The 27,626-nt window shown below is 49.8% G+C and overlaps 1 pseudogene; it reads left to right on the forward strand.

Moving 5' to 3' along the window:
* Nucleotides 1–27,108, forward strand: part of LOC136569490 (serine/threonine-protein kinase PAK 3-like) — a 48,241-nt pseudogene extending 21,133 nt beyond the window's left edge.
* Nucleotides 27,109–27,626: the final 518 nt, after the last annotated feature.

The following is a 27,626-nucleotide window of genomic DNA, read 5'->3' on the forward strand; positions in this document are numbered from 1 at the left end:
CGGGGCTCAGGCCTAACTCTCTCGGCCTCATGGCTTTCCCCTCCCCCTGCCCAGCCAGCAGCTGGGCCGGGGGAGAGACCCGAACTCTTTCCCGGCGGAAACCCAAAAGAACCCTCCCAGGGGAGAGCTCTGCTTTTAACCCCGTGTTCTCAGAGGCGTGTCCATGTCCCAATGGCCAGGTTAAATGCCAATATTAAAGTCTGAATATCCATTGGCCAAAAACACAGCATCCCAAAAAACACATTTCCTGTCAAACCACCACACCATGTCTGCAGCTGCAGTAGCAAAGGAGTTGGTGTCTCTTTCCTACTTTTCCAATTCAGAGCTTTCAATACTTAAAATTCTGTTTTACAGAGACAACATTGCTTTATGATAGCAGCCAGGGAGGCATATCAACCTTATCTCCATCTAGTGTTCTTTTTAAGTGGCATATTTTAATTTGGTCAGTGGGACTTAGAATCCCTATATGGCTATGAACTGTTATGAATTCTCCTTAGAAGATGCAGTGGAAGATCTGAAAAGAAATGAGGTTCTGAATGATCGGTGACAGCCTGTCCCTCATGCTTCTCTCTTGCCACAGCTGACAGAACCAACAGCCGTCTCTCCCCTGGCTCCCGCTGCTCCTGGAGAAGAAGCCAAAGAGGAGCAAATTGAGATGGATGAGCGCCAGCCTCAGTCAGTGCTCACACCAGAGCCTGGATATCCTGAGCCTGTAAGTGCAAGCTGTGGGTGGTGCTGTCTTTAGTGCAAGGCAGAGGTGCAAGTTTCAGAGCAGCCAGCGCTTCCTGTTGCTGGCTGAGGATGCTGAGTGCTGGAGTCCTGCCAGGAGCTCGGGATTTCCTGCAGGCAGCGTCAGTAGAACTTGGCCTTTGACCTGTGGTGTTGAGGCCCCACAGGGCTGGTGCCCCTGGGAGAGCATCTGGCTGCTTGGCTCAGGGAAGCTCTATCCCTGGGCTTCTGCAGCACTGTGGCCGAGGGCACACGTAGTAGTGCTTGAAGTCATGGGGCTTTGTTTGTTTGTTTTCTTCTTTTGGAATGGTGTGTTTGGCTTGTGAGTCTGGTCTGCAGTTTTCTTGAGTAATTCTTCAGTTCTAGAAAGCCTTTTGGGCCAGGTGACTTTTGGCTTTTGATAAGCTTCAAAGGGGATGGTTGTGTTGTCTATGAAGCTGTGGGGGGCCATTCTTTTCCCGTGAGGCCAAAGGATGAAAGTGAGTAGTTATGAAGCCTCGTGGTGTGGCAGGAAATCAGAAGGGGCAAATTTCTGTTGATGCATTTAGTGATGAAGCCTGCTGCTTTGGTAAATGCCTTGGAGCCAGAGTGGGGGTGAAGCTGCCAGTCCTTGTCAGCTGTCTTGTGTTTCTCAGAACATGAAGGCCATCTAGAAATGGTGGATGTCTTCCAGAAAGTAAAATGGGCACCTCTGTGCCTGGGAAGCTGCGTGGGTGAAAAGACACTTGGGGTGTGGTAGAAGATCAGCTGAAGGAGAGCCATCCTGGGACCAGGTGTCCAAGAAGGCCCAGGGCATGGTGGCCTGTGTCAGCAGCAGTGGGGCAGCAGGAGCAGGGCAGTGAGCGTGGCCCTGTGCTGGGCAGCGCTGGGGCCACATCTGCAGTGCTGGGTGCACTTGTGGGCCCCTGGGAAGCAGAAAGTCATGGAGGATCTGCAGCGTGTGCACAGAAGGACTGGGGAGCTGGGCAAGGGGGTGCAGCACAAGGCCAATGAGAAGGTGCTGGGGGAACTTTAGCTTGGACAAGGGGAGGCTCTTGAGGGACCTTCAGGCAGATTTCCATCAATCCCTGCGTGACAGTGCTCAGCACTTGGGCCATTTCCCTACTAAAGATGCCCTAACTACATCCAAGTGCTTTAGCCACTGGAGTGGGAGGCACTTCCATATTGTGCCTTGTTAGATTGTTGGCTTGCTATGAGGGAATTTCTCTGTTCATTTTCTCTTTTTCCAGCAAGCAATGATGGCTCTGCACAGGGTTTCCTCCCCTTTTGCAACAGTAGATGAGATTGCGTTCTAGTTTGAGTTTTCCGCGTCTGCAGCTGCAGTAGCAAAGGAGTTGGTGTCTCTTTCCTACTTTTCCAATTCAGAGCTTTCAATACTTAAAATGCTGTTTTACAGAGACAACGTTGCTTTATGATAGCAGCCAGGGAGGAATATCAACCTTATCTCCATCTAGTGTTCTTTTTAAGTGGCATATTTTAATTTGGTCAGTGGGACTTAGAATCCCTATATGGCTATGAACTGTTATGAATTCTCCTTAGAAGATGCAGTGGAAGATCTGAAAAGAAATGAGGTTCTGAATGATCGGTGACAGCCTGTCCCTCATGCTTCTCTCTTGCCACAGCTGACAGAACCAACAGCCATCTCTCCCCTGGCTCCCGCTGCTCCTGGAGAAGAAGCCAAAGAGGAGCAAATTGAGATGGATGAGCGCCAGCCTCAGTCAGTGCTCACACCAGAGCCTGGATATCCTGAGCCCGTAAGTGCAAGCTGTGGGTGGCGCTGTCTTTAGTGCAAGGCAGAGGTGCAAGTTTCAGAGCAGCCAGCTCTTCCTGTTGCTGGCTGAGGATGCTGAGTGCTGGAGTCCTGCCAGGAGCTCGGGATTTCCTGCAGGCCGCGTCAGTAGAACTTGGCCTTTGACCTGTGGTGCTGAGGCCCCAAAGGGCTGGTGCCTCTGGGAGAGCATCTGGCTGCTTGGCTCAGGGAAACTCTATCCCTGGGCTTCTGCAGCACTGTGGCCGGGGGCACAGGTGGTAGTGCTTGAAGTCATGGGGCTTTGTTTGTTTGTTTTCTTCTTTTGGAATGGTGTGTTTGGCTTGTGAGCCTGGTCTGCAGAATTCTTGAGTAATTCTTCAGTTCTAGAAAGTCTTTTGGGCCAGGTGACTTTTGGCTTTTGATAAGCTTCAAGGAGATGGTTGGTTGTCTATGAACCTGTGGGGGGCCATTCTTTTCCCGTGAGGCCAAAGGATGAAAGTGAGTAGTTATGAAGCCTCGTGGTGAGGCAGGAAATCAGAAGGGGCAAATTTCTGTTGATGCATTTAGTGATGAAGCCTGCTGCTTTGGCAAATGCCTTGGAGCCAGAGTGGGGGTGAAGCTGCCAGTCCTTGACAGCTGTCTTGTGTTTCTCAGAACATGAAGGCCATCTAGAAATGGTGGATGCTGTATTTGAAGTCAAATGGGCAACTCTGTGCCAGGGGAGCTGCACAGGTCAAAAGGACCCAGGAGTGCCGTAGATGATCAGCTGAAGAAGAGCCATCCTGGGACCAGGTGTCCAAGAAGGCCCAGGGCATGGTGGCCTGTGTCAGCAGCAGTGGGGCAGCAGGAGCAGGGCAGTGAGTGTGGCCCTGTGCTGGGCAGCGCTGCGGCCACCGCTGCAGTGCTGGGTGCACTTGTGGGCCCCTGGGAAGCAGAAAGTCCTTGAGGGGCTGCAGCATGTGCACAGAAGGACAGGGGAGCTGGGCAAGGGTGTGCAGCACAAGGCCAATGAGGAGGTGCTGAGGGAGCTGTAGTCTCCACAATGGGGGGCTCTTGAGGGACCTTTAGGCAGACTTCCATCACCCCCTACATGACAGTGCTTAGCACAAGGGCCATTTCCCTACTAAACACACCCTCACTGCATCCAGGCGCTTTAGCCACTGGAGTGGGTGGCACTTCCATATTGTGCCTTGTTAGATTGTTGGCTTGTTGGTTTGCTAGGAGAGGTTTGCCCTGATCTTGTTCTCCTTTCCTAGCAAACAAAGGTGCTTCTGCATAACATTTCCTGCCCTTTTGCAGCCCTGGATGAGATTGTGTTTCAGTTTGAGTTTCCCACGTCTTCAGCTGCAGTAGCCAAGGCCTTGCTGTCGCTTTCCGGCATTTCCATTTCAGAACTTTCAGGAACGAAAAGGAACTCTGCTTTACAGAGACAACGTTGCTTCTTGATAGCAGCCAGGGAGGAATATCAACCTTATATCCATCTAGAGTTCTCTTGAATTGGCCCATTTTAATTTGATGTCTGTGTCTTAGAACCCTTTTGTCGCTATGAAATGTTCTGATTTCTCCTTAAAAGGTGCAGTGCTAGATCTGAAAAGAAATGAGGTTCTAAACAGTTTGTCCTTCATGCTTCTCTCTTGCCACAGCTGACAGAACCAACAGCCGTCTCTCCCCTGGCTCCCGCTGCTCCTGGAGAAGAAGCCAAAGAGGAGCAAATTGAGATGGATGAACGCCAGCCTCCATCAGTGCTCACACCAGAGCCTGGATATCCTGAGCCTGTAAGTGCAAGCTGTGGGTGGGGCTGTCTTTAGTGCAAGGCAGAGGTGCAAGTTTCAGAGCAGCCAGCGCTTCCTGTTGCTGGCTGAGGATGCTGAGTGCTGGAGTCCTGCCAGGAGCTTGGGATATCCTGCAGGCAGCGTCAGTAGACCTTGGCCTTTGACCTGTGGTGTTGAGGCCCCAAAGGGCTGGTGCCTCTGGGAGAGCATCTGGCTGCTTGGCTCAGGGAAGCTCTATCCCTGGGCTTCTGCAGCACTGTGGCCGGGGGCACAGGTGGTAGTGCTTGAAGTCATGGGGCTTTGTTTGTTTGTTTTCTTCTTTTGGAATGGTGTGTTTGGCTTGTGAGTCTTCTCTTCAGAATTCTTGAGTAATTCTTCAGTTCTAGAAAGTCTTTTGGGCCAGGTGACTTTTGGCTTTTGATAAGCTTCAAGGAGATGGTTGGTTGTCTATGAAGCTGTGGGGGGCCATTCTTTTCCCGTGAGGCCAAAGGATGAAAGTGAGTAGTTATGAAGCCTCGTGGTGAGGCAGGAAATCAGAAGGGGCAAATTTCTGTTGATGCATTTAGTGATGAAGCCTGCTGCTTTGGTAAATGCCTTGGAGCCAGAGTGGGGGTGAAGCTGCCAGTCCTTGTCAGCTGTCTTGTGTTTCTCAGAACATGAAGGCCATCTAGAAATGGTGGATGTCTTCCAGAAAGTAAAATGGGCACCTCTGTGCCTGGGAAGCTGCGTGGGTGAAAAGACACTTGGGGTGTGGTAGAAGATCAGCTGAAGGAGAGCCATCCTGGGACCAGGTGTCCAAGAAGGCCCAGGGCATGGTGGCCTGTGTCAGCAGCAGTGGGGCAGCAGGAGCAGGGCAGTGAGCGTGGCCCTGTGCTGGGCAGCGCTGGGGCCACATCTGCAGTGCTGGGTGCACTTGTGGGCCCCTGGGAAGCAGAAAGTCATGGAGGATCTGCAGCGTGTGCACAGAAGGACTGGGGAGCTGGGCAAGGGGGTGCAGCACAAGGCCAATGAGAAGGTGCTGGGGGAACTTTAGCTTGGACAAGGGGAGGCTCTTGAGGGACCTTCAGGCAGATTTCCATCAATCCCTGCGTGACAGTGCTCAGCACTTGGGCCATTTCCCTACTAAAGATGCCCTAACTACATCCAAGTGCTTTAGCCACTGGAGTGGGTGGCACTTCCATATTGTGCCTGGTTGGCTTGTTGGTTTGCTATGAGGGAATTACTCTCTTCATTTTCTCTTTTTCCAGCAAGCAATGATGCCTCTGCATAGGGTTTCCTCCCCTTTTGCAACAGTAGATGAGATTGCGATCTAGTTTGAGTTTTCCGCGTGTCATGGTTTGACACTGGCACAATGCCAGTGCCTCCATGAAGATACCTTCTCCCTGGTTTCTGCTGTGAGATGTGACCAGGAATAAGCAAAGCAGGCTCCTACTTAGGGAAAAAGAACCAGAACTTTATTAACTACTCTACAACTACAGATAAAAAGGAACACACACACACACCGGGAAAATGAAAACTTCACAAGTGCATTTCCTCCTCCCCCCACCAAATTTCCAACACAATACATTTGGTTCCTCAAATCACCAACTCTCGGTCCAGCACCACCTTTTAGACAATCAATCCTCAGTTCATCAAGAGGAGAGGAGTCCTTCTTGTGCCATGGGCTTCCCCTGGAAACACAGCTGAAGCCTCGTGTGTTTCTGTGTCACTCGTGGCACCGCCCAGAGTACATCTGCTGTCGTGACCTCTTCCTTTTCATGTCCAGTGCTCTCACCACTGAACACGGACCAGAACTGCTTCTAGGGTTGTCTTTTAAGGATGCTCTGTCCCGATCCAAAAAAAGGCACAGTCTCTCCTTTGGGACACCTGTCCCCACAATCTCTCCTTTGGGACACCTGTCCCCCCCATATTTTTTCACCCCCTGGGGCCGAGGGGCATCAACACTGAACCCTCTTGGTTCTGAGGCCATTGCCTCCCCCTAGAATGCAGTCTCTGTATCACAAGGAACATGGTTCTGTCCATGGCTGTACAAAAAGAGTCCAGCAAAAGCCACTCCATCATCTCTTCCCACTAGGATTCTTCTCTATTCTTCTACTATCTCTCACTCGCCCAGACCTCTCTCACACTGGCCCATTTCCTTCCTCATCTTCCACTCTATCTTCTAGGAGAGGTCAATGTTCTGTAAAGTTCTCATTCTCCAAAAAGGGGTTAAAAGCTCCTACAAGCGGCCGGCTGAACCCCCCCCCTCTTCTCCGTCCCAGCCGTGCTGCCGGCGCAGGCCCATGTTTATCAAGCTTCAAGGTTACAGTCCCAGGCAGCGGCTCTTTCTCTTTCTCTCTGTGTCTCTCAGGGGGGGTTGCCCGATGGCTCCCGGTGTCTCTCTCACTCTTTCTTCCACCCTTCCACCCCGGGGCTCAGGCCTAACTCTCTCGGCCTCATGGCTTTCCCCTCCCCCTGCCCAGCCAGCAGCTGGGCCGGGGGAGAGACCCGAACTCTTTCCCGGCGGAAACCCAAAAGAACCCTCCCAGGGGAGAGCTCTGCTTTTAACCCCGTGTTCTCAGAGGCGTGTCCATGTCCCAATGGCCAGGTTAAATGCCAATATTAAAGTCTGAATATCCATTGGCCAAAAACACAGCATCCCAAAAAACACATTTCCTGTCAAACCACCACACCATGTCTGCAGCTGCAGTAGCAAAGGAGTTGGTGTCTCTTTCCTACTTTTCCAATTCAGAGCTTTCAATACTTAAAATTCTGTTTTACAGAGACAACATTGCTTTATGATAGCAGCCAGGGAGGCATATCAACCTTATCTCCATCTAGTGTTCTTTTTAATTGGCATATTTTAATTTGGTCAGTGGGACTTAGAATCCCTATATGGCTATGAACTGTTATGAATTCTCCTTAGAAGATGCAGTGGAAGATCTGAAAAGAAATGAGGTTCTGAATGATCGGTGACAGCCTGTCCCTCATGCTTCTCTCTTGCCACAGCTGACAGAACCAACAGCCGTCTCTCCCCTGGCTCCCGCTGCTCCTGGAGAAGAAGCCAAAGAGGAGCAAATTGAGATGGATGAGCGCCAGCCTCAGTCAGTGCTCACACCAGAGCCTGGATATCCTGAGCCTGTAAGTGCAAGCTGTGGGTGGTGCTGTCTTTAGTGCAAGGCAGAGGTGCAAGTTTCAGAGCAGCCAGCGCTTCCTGTTGCTGGCTGAGGATGCTGAGTGCTTGAGTCCTGCCAGGAGCTCGGGATTTCCTGCAGGCAGTGTCAGTAGAACTTGGCCTTTGACCTGTGGTGTTGAGGCCCCAAAGGGCTGGTGCCTCTGGGAGAGCATCTGGCTGCTTGGCTCAGGGAAGCTCTATCCCTGGGCTTCTGCAGCACTGTGGTCATGGGGCTTTGTTTGTTTGTTTTCTTCTTTTGGAATGGTGTGTTTGGCTTGTGAGGCTTCTCTGCAGTTTTCTTGATTAATTCTTCAGTTCTAGAAAGCCTTTTGGGCCAGGTGACTTTTGGCTTTTGATAAGCTTCAAGGAGATGGTTGTGTTGTCTATGAAGCTGTGGGGGGCCATTCTTTTCCCGTGCTGCCAAAGAATGAAAGTGAGTAGTTATGAAGCCTCGTGGTGAGGCAGGAAATCAGAAGGGGCCAGTTTCTGTTGATGCATTTATTGGTGAAGTCTGCTGCTTTGGCAAATGTCTTGGAGCCAAAGTGGGGGGGAAGCTGCCATTCCTTGACAGCTGTCTTGTGTTTCTCAGAACATGAAGGCCATCTAGAAATGGTGGATGCTGTATTTGAAGTCAAATGGGCAACTCTGTGCTTGGGGAGCTGCATGGGTCAAAAGGACCCAGGAATGCCATAGAAGATCAGCTGAAGAAGAGCCATCCTGGGACCAGGTGGCCAAGAAGGCCCAGGGCATGGTGGCCTGTGTCAGCAGCAGTGGGGCAGCAGGAGCAGGGCAGTGAGCGTGGCCCTGTGCTGGGCAGCGCTGCCGCCACCGCTGCAGTGCCGGGTGCACTTGTGGGCGCATGGGCAGCAGAAAGTCCTTGAGGGGCTGCAGCCTGTGCACAGAAGGACAGGGGAGCTGGGCAAGGGGGCGCAGCACAAGGCCAGTGAGGAGGTGCTGGGGAAACTTTAGCCTGGACAACGGGAGGCTCTTGAGGGACCTTCAGGCAGACTTCCATCAATCCCTGCGTGACAGTGCTCAGCACTTGGACCAGTTCTCTACTAAAGATGCCCTAACTACATCCAAGTGCTTTAGCCACTGGAGTGGGAGGCACTTTCATATTGTGCCTGGTTGGCTTGTTGGTTTGCTATAAGGGAATTACTCTCTTCATTTTCTCTTTTTCCAGCAAGCAATGATGCCTCTGCACAGGGTTTCCTCCCCTTTTGCAACAGTAGATGAGATTGCGATCTAGTTTGAGTTTTCCACGTCTGCAGCTGCAGTAGCAAAGGAGTTGGTGTCTCTTTCCTACTTTTCCAATTCAGAGCTTTCAATACTTAAAATTCTGTTTTACAGAGACAACGTTGCTTTATGATAGCAGCCAGGGAGGAATATCAATCTTATCTCCATCTAGTGTTTTTTTTAAGTGGCATATTTTAATTTGGTCAGTGGGACTTAGAATCCCTATATGGCTATGAACTGTTATGAATTCTCCTTAGAAGATGCAGTGGAAGATCTGAAAAGAAATGAGGTTCTAAACAGTTTATCCTTCATGCTTCTCTCTTGCCACAGCTGACAGAACCAACAGCCATCTCTCCCCTGGCTCCCACTGCTCCTGGAGAAGAAGCCAAAGAGGAGCAAATTGAGATGGATGAGCGCCAGCCTCCATCAGTGCTCACACCAGAGCCTGGATATCCTGAGCCCGTAAGTGCGAGCTGTGGGTGGTGCTGTCTTTAGTGCAAGGCCGAGGTGCAAGTTTCAGAGCAGCCAGCGCTTCCTGTTGCTGGCTGAGGATGCTGAGTGCTGGAGTCCTGCCAGGAGCTCGGGATTTCCTGCAGGCAGCATCAGTAGAACTTGGCCTTTGACCTGTGGTGTTGAGGCCCCAAAGGGCTGGTGCCTCTGGGAGAGCATCTGGCTGCTTGGCTCAGGGGAGCTCTATCCCTGGCCTTCTGCAGCACTGTGGCCGGGGGCACACGTGGTAGTGCTTGAAGTCATGGGGCTTTGTTTGTTTGTTTTCTTCTTTTGGAATGGTGTGTTTGGCTTGTGAGTCTGGTCTGCAGTTTTCTTGATTAATTCTTCAGTTCTAGAAAGTCTTTTGGGCCAGGTGACTTTTGGCTTTTGATAAGCTTCAAGGAGATGGTTGTGTTGTCTATGAAGCTGTGGGGGGCCATTCTTTTCCCGTGAGGCCAAAGGATGAAAGTGAGTAGTTATGAAGCCTCGTGGTGAGGCAGGAAATCAGAAGGGGCAAATTTCTGTTGATGCATTTAGTGATGAAGCCTGCTGCTTTGGCAAATGCCTTGGAGCCAGAGTGGGGGTGAAGCTGCCAGTCCTTGACAGCTGTCTTGTGTTTCTCAGAACATGAAGGCCATCTAGAAATGGTGGATGCTGTATTTGAAGTCAAATGGGCAACTCTGTGCCAGGGGAGCTGCACGGGTCAAAAGGACCCAGGAGTGCTGTAGATGATCAGCTGAAGAAGAGCCATCCTGGGACCAGGTGGCCAAGAAGGCCCAGGGCATGGTGGCCTGTGTCAGCAGCAGTGGGGCAGCAGGAGCAGGGCAGTGAGCGTGGCCCTGTGCTGGGCAGCGCTGCGGCCACCGCTGCAGTGCCAGGTGCACTTGTGGGCCCCTGGGAAGCAGAAAGTCATGGAGGGGCTGCAGCGTGTGCACAGAAGGACAGGGGAGCTGGGCAAGGGGGTGCAGCACAAGGCCAGTGAGGAGGTGCTGGGGGAACTTTAGCCTGGACAACGGGAAGCTCTTGAGGGACCTTCAGGCAGACTTCCATCAATCCCTGCCTGACAGTGCTCAGCACATGGGCCAGTTCTCTACTAAGATGCCCTAACTACATCCAAGTGCTTTAGCCACTGGAGTGGGAGGCACTTTCATATTGTGCCTGGTTGGCTTGTTGGTTTGCTATGAGGGAATTACTCTCTTCATTTTCTCTTTTTCCAGCAAGCAATGATGCCTCTGCACAGGGTTTCCTCCCCTTTTGCAACAGTAGATGAGATTGCGATCTAGTTTGAATTTTCCACGTCTGCAGCTGCAGTAGCAAAGGAGTTGGTGTCTCTTTCCTACTTTTCCAATTCAGAGCTTTCAATACTTAAAATTCTGTTTTACAGAGACAACGTTGCTTTATGATAGCAGCCAGGGAGGAATATCAATCTTATCTCCATCTAGTGTTCTTTTTAAGTGGCATATTTTAATTTGGTCAGTGGGACTTAGAATCCCTATATGGCTATGAACTGTTATGAATTCTCCTTAGAAGATGCAGTGGAAGATCTGAAAAAAATGAGGTTCTGAATGATCGGTGACAGCCTGTCCCTCATGCTTCTCTCTTGCCACAGCTGACAGAACCAACAGCCGTCTCTCCCCTGGCTCCCGCTGCTCCTGGAGAAGAAGCCAAAGAGGAGCAAATTGAGATGGATGAGCGCCAGCCTCCATCAGTGCTCACACCAGAGCCTGGATATCCTGAGCCCGTAAGTGCGAGCTGTGGGTGGTGCTGTATTTAGTGCAAGGCCGAGGTGCAAGTTTCAGAGCAGCCAGCGCTTCCTGTTGCTGGCTGAGGATGCTGAGTGCTGGAGTCCTGCCAGGAGCTCGGGATTTCCTGCAGGCCGCGTCAGTAGAACTTGGCCTTTGACCTGTGGTGTTGAGGCCCCAAAGGGCTGGTGCCCCTGGGAGAGGATCTGGCTGCTTGGCTCAGGGAAGCTCTATCCCTGGGCTTCTGCAGCACTGTGGCCGGGGGCACACGTAGTAGTGCTTGAAGTCATGGGGCTTTGTTTGTTTGTTTTCTTCTTTTGGAATGGTGTGTTTGGCTTGTGAGTCTGGTCTGCAGTTTTCTTGATTAATTCTTCAGTTCTAGAAAGTCTTTTGGGCCAGGTGACTTTTGGCTTTTGATAAGCTTCAAGGAGATGGTTGTGTTGTCTATGAAGCTGTGGGGGGCCATTCTTTTCCCGTGAGGCCAAAGAATGAAAGTGAGTGAAGCCTCCTGGTGTGGCAGGAAATCAGAAGGGGCCAGTTTCTGTTGATGCATTTAGTGATGAAGTCTGCTGCTTTGGCAAATGTCTTGGAGCCAGAGACAGGGGTGAAGCTGCCAGTCCTTGACAGCTGTCTTGTGTTTCTCCGAACATGAAGGCCATCTAGAAAGGGTGGATGCTGTATTTGAAGTCAAATGGGCAACTCTGTGCCTGGGGAGCTGCACGGGTCAAAAGGACCCAGGAATGCCATAGAAGATCAGCTGAAGAAGAGCCATCCTGGGACCAGGTGGCCAAGAAGGCCAAGGGCATGGTGGCCTGTGTCAGCAGCAGTGGGGCAGCAGGAGCAGGGCAGTGAGCGTGGCCCTGTGCTGGGCAGCGCTGCGGCCACCGCTGCAGTGCTGGGTGCACTTGTGGGCCCCTGGGAAGCAGAAAGTCCTGGAGGGGCTGCAGCGTGTGCACAGAAGGACAGGGGAGCTGGACAAGGGGGTGCAGCACAAGGCCAATGAGGAGGTGCTGAGGGAGCTGTAGTCTCCACAATGGGGGGCTCTTGAGGGACCTTTAGGCAGACTTCTATCAACCCCTACATGACAGTGCTTAGCACAAGGGCCATTTCCCTACTAAACACACCCTCACTGCATCCAGGGGCTTTAGCCACTGGAGTGGGTGGCACTTCCATATTGTGCCTTGTTAGATTGTTGGTTTGCTATGAGGGAATTACTCTCTTCATTTTCTCTTTTTCCAGCAAGCAATGATGCCTCTGCACAGGGTTTCCTCCCCTTTTGCAAGAGTAGATGAGATTGCGATCTAGTTTGAGTTTTCCGCGTCTGCAGCTGCAGTAGCAAAGGAGTTGGTGTCTCTTTCCTACTTTTCCAATTCAGAGCTTTCAATACTTAAAATTCTGTTTTACAGAGACAACGTTGCTTTATGATAGCAGCCAGGGAGGAATATCAACCTTATCTCCATCTAGTGTTCTTTTTAAGTGGCATATTTTAATTTGGTCAGTGGGACTTAGAATCCCTATATGGCTATGAACTGTTATGAATTCTCCATAGAAGATGCAGTGGAAGATCTGAAAAGAAATGAGGTTCTAAACAGTTTGTCCTTCATGCTTCTCTCTTGCCACAGCTGACAGAACCAACAGCCATCTCTCCCCTGGCTCCCACTGCTCCTGGAGAAGAAGCCAAAGAGGAGCAAATTGAGATGGATGAGCGCCAGCCTCAGTCAGTGCTCACACCAGAGCCTGGATATCCTGAGCCCGTAAGTGCGAGCTGTGGGTGGTGCTGTCTTTAGTGCAAGGCCGAGGTGCAAGTTTCAGAGCAGCCAGCGCTTCCTGTTGCTGGCTGAGGATGCTGAGTGCTGGAGTCTTGCCAGGAGCTCGGGATTTCCTGCAGGCAGCATCAGTAGAACTTGGCCTTTGACCTGTGGTGTTGAGGCCCCAAAGGGCTGGTGCCTCTGGGAGAGCATCTGGCTGCTTGGCTCAGGGAAGCTCTATCCCTGGCCTTCTGCAGCACTGTGGCCGGGGGCACAGGTGGTAGTGCTTGAAGTCATGGGGCTTTGTTTGTTTGTTTTCTTCTTTTGGAATGTTGTGTTTGGCTTCTGAGGCTTCTCTGCAGTTTTCTTGATTAATTCTTCAGTTCTAGAAAGTCTTTTGGGCCAGGTGACTTTTGGCTTTTGATTAGCTTCAAGGAGATGGTTGTGTTGTCTATGAAGCTGTTGCGGGCCATTCTTTTCCCGTGAGGCCAAAGAATGAAAGTGAGTAGTTATGAAGCCTCGTGGTGAGGCAGGAAATCAGAAGGGGCAAAATTCTGTTGATGCATTTAGTGATGAAGCCTGCTGCTTTGGCAAATGCCTTGGAGCCAGAGTGGGGGTGAAGCTGCCAGTCCTTGACAGCTGTCTTGTGTTTCTCAGAACATGAAGGCCATCTAGAAATGGTGGATGCTGTATTTGAAGTCAAATGGGCAACTCTGTGCCAGGGGAGCTGCACGGGTCAAAAGGACCCAGGAGTGCTGTAGATGATCAACTGAAGAAGAGCCATCCTGGGACCAGGTGGCCAAGAAGGCCCAGGGCATGGTGGCCTGTGTCAGCAGCAGTGGGGCAGCAGGAGCAGGGCAGTGAGCGTGGCCCTGTGCTGGGCAGCGCTGCGGCCACCGCTGCAGTGCCAGGTGCACTTGTGGGCCCCTGGGAAGCAGAAAGTCCTTGAGGGGCTGCAGCCTGTGCACAGAAGGACAGGGGAGCTGGGCAAGGGGGTGCAGCACAAGGCCAGTGAGGAGGTGCTGAGGGAACTTTAGCCTGGACAACGGGAAGCTCTTGAGGGACCTTCAGGCAGACTTCCATCAATCCCTGCCTGACAGTGCTCAGCACATGGGCCAGTTCTCTACTAAAGATGCCCTAACTACATCCAAGTGCTTTAGCCACTGGAGTGGGAGGCACTTCCATATTGTGCCTGGTTGGCTTGTTGGTTTGCTATGAGGGAATTACTCTCTTCATTTTCTCTTTTTCCAGCAAGCAATGATGCCTCTGCACAGGGTTTCCTCCCCTTTTGCAACAGTAGATGAGATTGCGATCTAGTTTGAATTTTCCGCGTCTGCAGCTGCAGTAGCAAAGGAGTTGGTGTCTCTTTCCTACTTTTCCAATTCAGAGCTTTCAATACTTAAAATTCTGTTTTACAGAGACAACGTTGCTTTATGATAGCAGCCAGGGAGGCATATCAACCTTATCTCCATCTAGTGTTGTTTTTAAGTGGCTGTCATGGTTTGACACTGGCACAATGCCAGTGCCTCCCTGAAGATACATTCTCCCTGGTAGCTGCTGTGAGATGTGACCAGGAATAAGCAAAGCAGGCTCCTACTTAGGGAAAAAGAACCAGAACTTTATTAACTACTCTACAACTACAGATAAAAAGGAACACACACACAGGGAAAATGAAAACTTCACAAGTGCATTTCCTCTTCCCCCCACCAAATTTCCAACACAATACATTTGGTTCCTCAAATCACCAACTCTCGGTCCAGCACCACCTTTTAGACAATCAATCCTCAGTTCATCAAGAGGAGAGGAGTCCTTCTTGTGCCATGGGCTTCCCCTGGAAACACAGCTGAAGCCTCGTGTGTTTCTGTGTCACTCGTGGCACCGCCCGGAGTACATCTGCCGTTGTGACTTCTTCCTTTTCATGTCCAGTGCTCTCACCACTGAACACGGAGCAGAACTGCTTCTAGGGTTGTCTTTTTAAGGATGCTCTGTCCCGATCCAAAAAAAGGCACAGTCTCTCCTTTGGGACACCTGTCCCCCCCATATTTTCACCCCCTGGGGCCGAGGGGCATCAACACTGAGCAGTCTCTGTATCACAAATAATCTCTCCTTTGGGACACCTGTCCCCCCATATTTTCACCCCCTGGGGCCGAGGGGCATCAACACTGAACCCTCTTGGTTCTGAGGCCATTGCCTCCCCCTAGAATGCAGTCTCTGTATCACAAGGAACATGGTTCTGTCCATGGCTATACAAAAAGAGTCCAGCAAAAGCCACTCCATCATCTCTTCCCACTAGGATTCTTCTCTATTCTTCTACTATCTCTCACTCGCCCAGACCTCTCTCACACTGGCCCATTTCCTTCCTCATCTTCCACTCTATCTTCTAGGAAAGGTCAATGTTCTGTAAAGTTCTCATTCTCCAAAAAGGGGTTAAAAGCTCCTACAAGCGGCCGGCTGAACCCCCCCCCTTCTCCGTCCCAGCCGTGCTGCCAGCACAGGCCCATGTTTATCAAGCTTCAAGGTTACAGTCCCAGGCAGCGGCTCTTTCTCTCTCTCTGTGTCTCTCAGGGGGGGCTGCCCGACGGCTCCCGGTCTCTCTCTCTTCCACCCTTCCACCCCCGGGCTCAGGCCTACCTCTCCCGGCCACATGGCTTTCCCCTCCCCCTGCCCAGCCAGCAGCTGGGCCGGGGGAGAGACCCGAACTCTTTCCCGCCGGAAACCCAAGAGGACCCTCCCAGGGGAGAGCTCTGCTTTTAACCCCGTGTTCTCCGAGGCGTGTCCATGTCTCAATGGTCAGGTTAAATGCCAATATTAAAGTCTGAATATCCATTGGCCAAAAACACAGCATCCCAAAAAAAACACATTTCCTGTCAAACCACCACAGTGGCATATTTTAATTTGGTCAGTGGGAATTAGAATCCCTATATGGCTATGAACTGTTATGAATTCTCCTTAGAAGATGCAGTGGAAGATCTGAAAAGAAATGAGGTTCTGAATGATCGGTGACAGCCTGTTCCTCATGCTTCTCTCTTGCCACAGCTGACAGAACCAACAGCCGTCTCTCCCCTGGCTCCCGCTGCTCCTGGAGAAGAAGCCAAAGAGGAGCAAATTGAGATGGATGAGCGCCAGACTCCATCAGTGCTCACACCAGAGCCTGGATATCCTGAGCCTGTAAGTGCGAGCTGTGGGTGGTGCTGTCTTTAGTGCAAGGCCGAGGTGCAATTTTCAGAGCAGCCAGCGCTTCCTGTTGCTGGCTGAGGATGCTGAGTGCTGGAGTCCTGCCAGGAGCTCGGGATTTCCTGCGGGCAGCGTCAGTAGAACTTGGCCTTTGACCTGTGGTGTTGAGGCCCCAAAGGGCTGGTGCCTCTGGGAGAGCATCTGGCTGCTTGGCTCAGGGAAGCTCTATCCCTCGGCTTCTGCAGCACTGTGCCCAAGGGCACACGTGGTAGTGCTTGAGGTCACGGGGTTTTGTTTTTTTGTTTTCCTGTTTTGGCAAGGTTTGTTTGGCTTGTGAGTCTGGTCTGCAGTTTTCTTGAGTAATTCTTCAGTTCTAGAAAGTCTTTTTGCCAAGCTTTCTCTTGGCTTTTGGTAAGGTGGACGGTGATGATTGTGTTGGTTTTCCTGCATCCTTCCTGCCCTTTTGCAGCACCATGAGAAATTGTGCTTGAATTTTAGTGTACACGTTGGCAGTTGAAGATGCAATATATTTGCATGAGAACACATAGTTTGGGGCATGCATCTTGGTGCAGAAGGAACTTTTCTTTTGCCAGGCTTGTTATTTACACCTTGCACTTCCCATTCAGGTTAACAGTACCTCTGTCTTTTTGCTACCCAAGGAATCCGTTTTTGTTGTGTTTGGGATTTGGTCAGGAAATCAATGCCCTTGCATTCCAGCTGGTGCTCAGAGATCAGAGGAGCTAGGAGGGGCTGGGATGTATTTCTGATTGCACTTCCTTATGCACCATGTGTGTGGTCGAGTCCAAGAGAAGAACGTGCCCCAGCACGGATGCACAAAGAGTGAAGTTCCCAGTTCAATGCTCTGGGTCTGATCCCTTTCCATAAGGACCTACACACTCCAGATTCCCCAAGAGTGTGGTTTATTGAGCAACAGGAAAGCAATCTCAGGATTGCTGCTGATCAGGGCACTGCTACCGAGTGTTGATATGTGTAACAACAGAAAGGGCAATAAAGAGAGATTATAGAGGTGAGATCTATCTGTCTGTCTATTTTTCTATCTATCTGTCTATCTATCTATCTATCTATCTATCTATCTATCTATCTATCTATCTATCTATCTATCTCTCTATCTATCTACGCTGTGTAACATTTGCATAATTGAATATTCCTGACTCTGGTCCAAGGCAGTTGGAGGTGCAAAGCTCACCTAAAGCATCCCTTTCAGGAGTGGATTAGAGACATGTTCCGTCAACCAATTCAGAGCAGGCCTAGATGTTTTCCCCGTTCGGATATTGTGGTTTTTCCCCTCAGAGCTGTTTTTCTCCTCCACCCTGTTCTTTCCTGAAGTCCCCCGTTAATTCTTTAATTTTCTGCCTGTCCTAGAGTGGTGAAGTATTCCATGTTTTAGGTGGTGAAGACAACATGAATTCTAGAAGTGTCTCTCACAAGGAGTGAGCTCACCCAGGAAGCCACCTGCAGAGCCAGGATGAAGCAGTGGGACAGGGCAGGGTGTCAGTCACTACTAAAAGACAAACAGGACATGGCAGAAGCAGAGGGAGGCCCTCAGCAGACCCTTGAGAAATGCCACACCTTCCCTGTCAGCTGCCTGAGAGGCTGTTGGAGCTTCAACCCCAGATGGACCCTGATTGTAGGGCCAGGGTCACTTTGGAATCTGTGCCTCCCCTCAAACAGAGAATGACCCAGCAGAGCAGCAGCACAGTGCTTTGGGAACGTGTGAGCCCAGCAGTCTTTGAGTCTTGGCCCACAAATGTTATATGGGAAGTTGAAACCCATCTTCTCTTGCTTTCTGTGCAGGTCCTTCTAGAGAAAGAGCAGGAGCAGATTGCTTCAACAGAGATGCCGTGGCAGACTCAGGGAGAGCTGTTCCCAGGCCGAGAGCAGGAAGAGCAGCTCAGGCAGCAGGTGGAAGAGCCACAGGAGAATGGCCAGGTAAGCCTGACTGGCCAGGGGACAGAGGGAAGGGCAGGAAGAGGGGCATAAAGCAGAGCTCTTGGGACTGAGGAGGCCAGGAGTCCCACAGGCACTGGAAGCACAGAGCCTTGGAATCTGCAGAGATGAGCCCTAGGACAGGAGGCTTACATTGGAAGCAGATGTGGGTAGGGAAGCAGAAAGAAGTGGCTGAACAAATGTGATTTGAGGCTGCAAGAGGAAAAAGCTGAGCCTGATGGCAGCTGCCAGTCACTTGCTCTGCATTTGTGTGTACAGAAGATCCAGGCAGAGCCACAAGCAGAGCTGCCCGAAGTTCAGAGTGACATCGTGGCAGTAAAGAGAAAGAAGAAGGAAGACTTGAGAAGCATTCATGAGGAGAATCTCCATCAGCAGAGGGGCGATCAACCAAACCAGGTAAGTGAAAGAGTGGCAGGCACTCCACTCATGAAACATCCTCTCTCTTGTTTTTTAGAGAAGATGAAGGAACAGCTGAATGCAGAGCTTCAGACAGCTCACACTAGGATGAAGGCAAGGGAGAAGAGGCTGGAGGAAGAAATGAAAATCATCAGAGAGAAACTTAATCCCCTCCCTCAGTCTCTACAAAAGCAAGTGAGTGAAAGAGGGATGCAGTCAGTGCAGTGACCAAACTGGTGGTTTCTGTCTTTCTTGCCTTTCCACTCAGAGCTGCATGGAGTGGGGTGATGCCTCGGAGTGCCGTCCTGCTGTAGTGTGTATCACAGTCACTCTGAAGGACATTTCCTGGTGTGCTGAAGTGCCTCTGCTGCCATGGGTAGTGGGACTTGTCCTTTGGCCTTTTGGCCAGCAGTCATCCAAATTGATTCCTGCTCTCCTTGTTTCTTGAGGTGTTTTTAAAGGGGAACGTGGTGACTCAGATGGAGGATTGAAACAAGCTGTCTGTATCCCTTGTCAGTCTGTTCTTTGCCTTTCCTCACAGTCGATGACTCCTGGCTGACAGGGACAAGCTGGAGTCTCTGACTGCTTTGTTCTGTTTGATTTGAGGTGCAAGTGTTGGCATCTCACCGGGCAGCCTGCAAAGACTACCAGCGAATGTCTGGCAATGAAGAGCCCCAAGTTAGGAGTCAGGCACAGGTACCATCCCCACCAGAAGTGCTACAGGTTAAGCATGACCTGAAGATGGTGCAGGAAAAGAGGACACAGTGGGAGGAGGCAGAACACTTGAACAAGGAGCTGCAAGTGTGTCTGCAGCCCTTGGAGGTGGAAAGGAATCCTTGAGAGGAGGTAGAATGATCATTGTGGCAGTCATCCTTTGGAAAATCCATGAAAATGGAACATGAATCTGGCCATGAACTCAAGTAAAACTTGCCTTTGGTTTTGATCCATCCAGTTTGAGAAGTGAACATCAGAAAAAAGCCATTGAAGAGCCCTGCATGTGGTTGACAGCACCTTTCTAAGGGCCTGCATTTCAAAAAGGGATCTCAGGGTAATCTCTGCCAGCCACCTTTCTGACATCAACTCATTTCTTGTCCCAGATCTACACAAGCTCTGTCACCAAACCTGCTGCAGCAGCAGCAGCATCATCTAAAGGAGCCTTTTCTCCCCGATCTGAGAAGTGGAGCCGGGGCAGTTTGTTCACCTCCCGCGCTGACCCAGCTGCTGCTCAGCAACAGGAGATCGAGGGTGACTCCCTGGAGCTGCTGAGTACGTCTGCTCTATTTCTTGTCCGAGGGACAGTGCATTGTGTGCAGGTGTCAGCATAGCTGTACCAAATGTTTCTCCTGAGTTTGGTGTCACGGGGACATTTAGGAGCCCCACAGGAACTGCTGTAGAAAATCTGTCTCTGTGCTGGCCACCTGTGCTGCAGAGCTGTCTGCCTGGTTGTTGTTGTTGTTACCCAGCTGACCACAAAGGGTTCAGAGCTCCAGACACTGGGGCTGCCTTTTGTATCTCCTGGAAGCTGGGATCTCTGCTTTAATGTCAGCATCTTGCATTTTGTTTCCCTCAGAGAGAATAGTAAACAAGGAAAATCCCAGGATGAAATACACCAAACTGGAAGATATTGGCAGCGGGTGAGTCCAACCACAGTTACTGCTACATAAGCATGGGCCAGGTGTTTTTCTGGTGGAATGTCTATCCAGCGTGAAGTCAGACCAGCTGAAAACAGACATCTATCCCCATGTTCACACACTGGGGATAGACTGTCCCATCTCTCAGTGCTGCTCAGAATTTGTGTGTGTGCTCAGAAGGCATTGTCAGAGACACCTCCATGCTGCCGAGGTCTTGCCTGCAGCAAGGAACAGGATCTGGAAAATCTCATCTCTCAAGTGTGAGACACTTCTGTGTTAATTTCCTTAGTATTTTTGTATATTTCTAAATCATACTGCCACACTAATAAAGAGGAAAGAAACTTGCTTGCCTGAAAGAGCAACCTGCTCCGTGATAGCTGTGAGATAACAGTTCTCAGGAACATTTCTTTCCAAGAGTTTGCTGAAGGAAATACTCTGTGGTCAGGATAAAAACTGAACAGTTTAGAAACTGAAACCTGAGGTGAAAGAAGCATCTCTATTTTTGAGCTAAGGCAGTAAACCCGAGCACTTCAGGAACAGGCCCAGTGTCCAAGCACTTGAGAGGAAAAAGCACCATCTGCCTTTTGGCAGAGCTCTCCTGCATCTCTGCACTCACAGCAGAGATCTCTTGTGTGGGCTGGCTTTCACTGCAAGATCTAAATGGCTTCTACTTTCTTTGCTGCTTTTTTGTTTCTAGGACTTTTGGAGATGTTTGCAGAGCACTCGACAATGCCACAGGGAGAGAGGTAAATGTCAACAGCATCTGCAGTCTCCGCTGCTCTTGAGGGGCTTTCCCCTCTGGTGTGAGCTGTGGCTGGAGCTTTGGGCAGAGCTGTGCTGAAAAGGCACAAGAAGCACAGACTGGTGCCAGCCTGCAAAATACATCTGGGACTTTGTCCTCCTCAGCTGCCGGAAGGAAGGCACGGAGGGCAGCGGTTCCTTTCAGAGAAGGACGCGCTCGCTCGCTCTCCATCGCTAAAACAAAGGTGGTGCCTTCGAGCACCTCACTGCTCTTTGGGGCTACAGCTTCAGAGTCCTGAATTCTCATTTCTGGCTGCCAGCAAATACATCTGAAAGTTCCTGGTAGTTCCTTAGCCACCTGCAGTGCTGCACTTGGGAACTGCACGTAGGGAGAGATCTGCAAGGTGTCCCTAAAAGCCCTAAGCCCTGCCTGTAGCCCAAGATGTACCCACAGAGTATTAAGGCATGGATTACTTCTTCTGAATCCCATCCAAAGCAGCAGAGATTGTGGTCAGAGGTTTGTGGGTGATAGCTGAGACACCACTGTTACCAAGTGGACAAGGCAAAATGTCAGTGGCCCCATGTGTCCTGTAACTGGCCCCCAAAGGAGCAGAGAAATGGGCTGTTGGAATGTCAGTTCCTAATTAGTGCAGTGCCTAATCACATGGAAGTTTGGCACAGCTCAGCTGGGTCATTGCAAAATCACTCGCTCCATGTGCGTTGTGGTCTTGTGCCACCAACTTCTCAAGTTACTGATTTTCAATGCCATTTTAGGTGGCCATAAAGAAAATAAATCTAAAAGGACTGAGGAAGAAGAAATTAAAAGTCAATGAACTCATGGTCATGAAAATTAATAGGAATCCCAACCTGATCAACTATTTAGACAGGTGAGTTGTTGTCAATGTTTCTTTACATATTGCAAACATGCCAGCTAAAATCCCACTTTGGTCAGTGGCAGAAAATAGAGCTGCAATTATTGGCTAATTATTATTGCTCTGCTCATCTCTAATGGATGGGAAGAGAGTGCATTTTGTCTGCATGAGTCTTCTCTGGCATACATAGTTTGAAAATTACTCAAAAACCTGGGCCAGTCATATCTTACTAAATCAATAGCCTGTAAGTTCACAGCCACCACTTTTTTCTGTGGCTTGATTCTTTTCAAGTGTCTTTTTATGTCCAGATAAACTAACATAAATGTCCCCTTTTCCATTGCTTTGCATGCTAGGAAGACTAGGTGCTTATTTCCAGAAACACACAGTGTGATAGGTTTTTTATCTGTTACTAAACTCCATTTTTTACTTGCTGGCCATTTAAGACATCTCCTTTTTCACAGCTGTGCCTTTCTTCTTGAGACTGCACAGATTGCAAACAATGCATAGCTGAGAGGGAATGTCTATTCCTTTGATTCTGTCCTAGTCACAGAGGAACCTGGAAACAAGAAACCCAGAAGTAAAAAATCAAGGTACCCATGCACCTTCATCTCCACACGCTTGTTTCCTTCTTTCAGCTACCTTCTGGGCGAGGAACTCTGGCTAGTTATAGAGTACATGGATGGAGGCACTCTGAGCGATGTCATCAGCAAGACTTGCCTGTCTGAAGACCAGATGGCAGCCATCAGCCGGGAGGTCAGCAATGCCATCTGTGTTTCCAAGGGCTTGGGCAGGATTGTCTGGGGAGCAGGGGCTCAGAACAGGAGAGGTTTCATGTGCCAAGCTTTGTTTTCTGTGTTGCTGCTATGCTATGGGCAAGTAAAAGCATCCCAAGTGAAAGGCCTGCCAGTGCCCCTGCACTCACTGTACTCAGTGCCAGTACTCTTATCTCCTGCTGTTGTATTCTCACTCTGCCTCATGTATTTATTTGTATTTGCTGTTCTCCATTTTGCCTCTCTAAACATTTGCCTGGAGCCTGTCTTCACTGCGTTCCTTGCCTGTGAAAGCAGAGGTGCTGGTGGCAGGATTTAAAACAAAGAAAAAAGAGAGACTCATTTCTCACAGTCCTCAGCTGAAAAGGATAGTAGTGCAGCCAAAATGCTCTTTGCTTCAGGAAGGTGACTGATGTGATACTTCCAAGTCTGTGCTGAGGCCAGCAATAAAACCTTTGTCATGCAGCCTCCCACCCAAAAGTGATCCACTTCACACCAAAGGGAGGGGCTTTTTCTTTCTTGGCAAGACCCTCATTTGTCTTCTGCATGGAGATAGCATGTCCACTGCAGCAGCAGTCATTCTGGCTGGTTTGCAGGGGGCAGTCTACAAGAGCAGGTGCTGTTGCTGTTTTAAAAGCTGACACGCCTTTCCTCAGAAAGGTCCCACTCTGCAAGTGTTGGAGCAGCAAGCTCTTCCTCTTGGTGGCACTGTGTTCTGCCATTACTCCCCTCTTTGTTTCCTTTCTTGTGTGATGAAGTCACATCACTTATTTTTGCCCTCCTCTTTCTGTTTTCTCTCTCAGTGCCTGCGAGGACTGGATTTTCTCCACTCAAACCATGTGATCTACCGAGATGTGAAGAGCTGCAACATCCTTCTCAGAACCAATGGTTCTGTCAAGCTGGGTCAGTATATTCTTGGTCAGGTGCAGTGTGCCAGGGATGTGGGGTGTAGGCTGCTTTGAGTGACTGCCAGCTCCCCAGAAATGGTGCTGGTGGCAGCGCAGGGACCCCTACTGTAAGCTGAGGGCACAGTTGCAATGCGAACATAGGTATGAGAGGGAACTACAAGAAGTCAAGACTGCCTTTGGTCTGTGTGTGTCCCTTACAGAGGGAGGGAGCTACAATCTAAAGTTTCAGGGGAATAAAGTCCACTGCTGTGAGCAGCGTTAAAAAACCTGGGTTTTTTTGGATGTGGCCAATTCCGTACTACCTTGGCTAAAGCCCCATGGAAACTGAGTGTGGACAGTTCTCCGGGAGATTCAAGAGCACATTCTTAGACTGAGAGTGGGGAATTCTTTTGCTTGGTTTCCTAACTGGAGCTGGCTTTCATGTTTGTTGTTTTCTCCACAGCTGACTTTGGCCTCTTTGTTCAGCTCACCCCTGAGCAGAGCAGACGGAGCTCCGTGGCCGGCACTTCTGGGTGGCTGGCGCCTGAAGTGGTGACAGGTCAACCATATGGCCCCAAAGTGGACATATGGTCTTTTGGAATTGTGGGCATCGAAATGGTGGAACGAGAAGTTCCTTGCAGGAATGCAACTCCTGTTTCGGTAAGGAGCAAATACTCACTGATCCCATTGTCTTTCTCATCTGTCCCATGTTCTGTGTGCCATTGGACAAAATCCCGTTGCCATCTGCTGGCACCACTTCCACCAAGGTCCCCTTCTAAAAATGTCCCTGCATCACATCAGCATCCGCTGTAGATTTGGTTGCATCAGAAAGGGAAGTGGCAGTTCAGAAACCTAACCAGTTCCGAAAGTTGCCATTTTGGCCTCCAGCCAGGCCTGACATTGCTTTTTGAACCCTGTTGGAGCTCTGGCTCTGAAGGACAAGAATTTTTCAGTGGAACAGTTGGATGTGTGATAAATATCCTTCAAAATGGAGGTTGAGTCTTCCCAGTTTCAGTTTTATAGAAAAAGAAAAAGCAAAAAAGAAACAACCAGCAAAGCAATGCCCAAGCAGTTCTGCTTGCTTTTTTGCTTTTGAACCACAGCACATCAATTTTCCTCCATACTATAACATCTTTTCCAAATCCTGTGGGTCTTTGAAACTTTCAGGCTTTCAAGTCATCTGTACATTGTTCAGTCATGTGTGTGGGAGGCCTGGATAAGTTCAGGATGCATTTTTCTCCGACTGCAGTTAGAATTGTACACCAAACCCTTGGCTATTTCTTGGTACTTTAACAAGTTGATGAGCTTGCAGCCAGGTGCCTGGGCTGGGATCCAACGTGGGCAGTTGACACAGGTGCTGTGTTTCTTTACCACAGGAGCAGGGCCATCCCTGGCCTGCACAGTTCTAATGACAGGGAGGACACCAGCTCCCCACCATGTCCAGTGGCTGAGCACAGCTGCAGAGGGACAGGATAAAACCCCCTTTGTGACCTCTGGTGGTGTGGGAAAAGGAAAGAAAGCTGTACTAATTATTTATACTCAAGTGGAATGTGTTTGTTGTTTTAGGCTTGGAAATTTTCCTTTGGGTTGAAGAGGATAATAACAAAGTCTCTTTGGTCACTATCTATTTCAGTGCCACCAGCACAGAGCTGTTAGTATTGTGATGGGCACTTTTATGGAGACCAGGCCACAGCCTGGGGTCATGGAGATCCTGCCAAACCTCCCATTTCTTACCCGACACTTTCTGCGATTGAGTATCCAAATGAGCAGAGGGTGACCATAGGCATGGCACTTCTTCTGATTTGACCATGAAAAGGTTTCCTTTTGCCACATAAAGAAGCAAAAACGTGCAGCTGAGAGACAGAGCTACAAATGGCTCCTGTGCACCCAAGCAGGCATTTTCATCTCAATATATTTGTGCGTGCATCTTAATGTGTCTGTGTTGAATATGAGATCCCAAATGTTTGCTTTCCTTTCCTGAGGACTAGCTGGTGGATTTCCTTTCTTTCCTTCCACTTACCACTGGAAGAGTTTTCTAGAAGAGGAAAAGAAGCTCAATGAGATTTGTTTTATGGCAGTTGTGCTTCAGGGACCAATAAGCACTGCAGAGATGCCTTTCATGTACTAATCCTTGGAAACTGTAGCGTTAGTATAGCAGTCCCTCTTCCAAAAAGCCTCTCAAGCTGGTGTGAATCCTTAGGGAAGGGAACGTACTTTGCTGATGTAGCTCCTACTAGCTAGGTCAGTCAATGAAATCAGCTGCCAAGGCAAGATCTGCTGAATGTTGGAAAAGCTGTGGCTGCATCGGGATTTGGGTTTTTGGTTGGTAAAGGAAAGTCATCTCTGGGTCTCTGCCAGGGCAGAAACTGCCACTGCAGAATGGAGCTTAACCAATGGGATGCGGGAGAGCAGTTACAGATGGGAAAGAAGCAGGTAGAGCCTGGTGTCTCCTTTTTATCCAGGCTCAACTCCTGACAGCCAGGGGAGAGAGACCACGGCTGCGGCAGCCCAACCGATTCTCGTCTTGCCTGCGTGACTTCCTGAGCTGCTGCCTGCAGACAGATGTGACGTGTCGCTGGTCTGCCAGGGAGCTCCTGAAGGTAAAATGTGAAGGGGCTGCAGGTGAAACAGGCTCTGAGGGATGGGCTCCTTCTCCACTCAAGTCCAAGGCATCAGATGAGCCCCCCCTCCGCTCTTGCTGCTCTTCAAATGAAAATGGTGAGGAATCCTAGACTGGGCTGGGCTGGCAGGGACCTGTAAAGGTCCTCTGGTGCAAGTGTCCTGCAATGATCAGGGACATTTTTAAAGAGATCAGGTTGCTCAGAGCCCTTTGCCACTTGACCTGTGACGGGGCACCTACAAGCTCATGGGACAGCCTGTGACAGTATTGCACTATGCTCTGAGTAAAAAAGTTCTTCCTTAGACCTACTCTGACTTGATCCCCATTTTGATTAAAAATATTCATCACTTTCTATTGTAACTGGACCTGTTAAAAAAGGTGTCCCCACTTTCTTCAAAGCCACTCTGAAGTCTTGGGAAGTGGCAATAAAGTCTCCCTGGGGCCTGTTCTTCACAAAACTGAATAACTCCACCTCCCTCCGTATTTCCTGAGAGGAGAGCTGCTCTGTTTTCTGTTTCTGTCGCCCTCTTTTGTAATTTGGTGGGGTCTTGAGTTTTATCTAATGGCAAAAGAATTGAAGTAGAGCAATGCAGGCTACAGAGACATGAAATGGTGGTGGTGGAACCCAAGGAAGCCAGTCCCAGCTGAGCAGTCAGAGATTTGCCTGTGGGCTGGAGGGGCTGTGGGGGGCTCACTGTGAGCCTCTGAGGGGCCCTGCTTTGTGCCCCCCAGCCCACCCTTAGAGGTTTCTGCCACACAAACAGGGACAGCTGGGAGGGACTTGTCCCAGCCCCATCTGCTGCCTGGCACGCCCAAGCAGACGGGAACTGTGCCAGGGTTACTGCCAGGTTGTGTGGCAGAGAGGGAGCTGCAGGGCCCAGTGCCACTGGGCTGGCCCTGCTGGGAAGGAAGGTGCCATCCAGCACACAAGGGGCAGGTCATGGAAAGGCAGACACTGCTTTCTGTCCCTGTGGGAATTTGCACAGTGCCTGTCTTACAAAGGCAGGGACCTATGTGAGCCATTGGAGTTTCCTGCAAGGAAGAAAGGCCAGGGACAGAAAGCACCATTTCAGAGCACTGGCAGGGCAAAAATCCCAGCAGGATGAAGACATCACAATAAATGGATGAGTGGGATTCTGAGCCAGGTTTGCCTGCAATGGCAAGGTCATGATATGATGATTGGGGAGCAGATTGTCCCATTGCTCCTCTTTCTGGGTCTTTTTAGGACCCAGAGGAATCCTGATTGACTCTCTGAAGCACTAAGCTTGGAAAGTCATGGTTCAATGTTCTTTGTTGTTTTTTTTTTTTTTTTTTTTCCGGTGGACAGCATCCATTTGTAATTTCAGCCAAGCCAGCGTCCAGCCTGGCCCCACTCATCAACTCAATCAAGATGAAGAAGAAGAAGGAGGAGTGGAGAAGAAGAATGTAATAATGAAGATGTTTTCGCCATAACCAACTTAGAGTAGGATTGTAGAGTAGGACTCTAGAGTAGGATTGTTGAGTAGTTTTGCTCTATAGAGTAGGTTTATAGTATAGTATAGGTTATATATATAGTATAGTAGCTATATATATAGTATAGTATAGTATAGTATAGGTTTATAGAGTAGGATTATTATTAAATAAAGTTTCTCAAACATCAACTCATTTGGAAGATTCCCCTCCTTCGGACCCCCTTCAGACAGCTCGACATTTTCTTCTGAATTACCAGTTGTTTTTTACTGGTGCTAACTCACACTTATGGCTTCTTTGGTATGGTTTGTAAGTGGAGAAGGATCTTCTTCATTCATCCTCTCCAGACCACACTGCCTTTGGAATATGACCCACTGTCTGGTTTTGGCACAGCTGTGATATTTCTAGTTGAGGCAGAAAAGGTAATGGCATTTGCAGGAAAAACCAAAGGAGGGGAGAGGCAGCCAAGACACACTGTGTGGATTCAGGCCTTCAGTC

Source organism: Molothrus aeneus (genome assembly GCF_037042795.1).
Source record: "Molothrus aeneus isolate 106 chromosome Z unlocalized genomic scaffold, BPBGC_Maene_1.0 scaffold_33, whole genome shotgun sequence".
In the NCBI taxonomy this organism is placed as follows: domain Eukaryota; kingdom Metazoa; phylum Chordata; class Aves; order Passeriformes; family Icteridae; genus Molothrus; species Molothrus aeneus.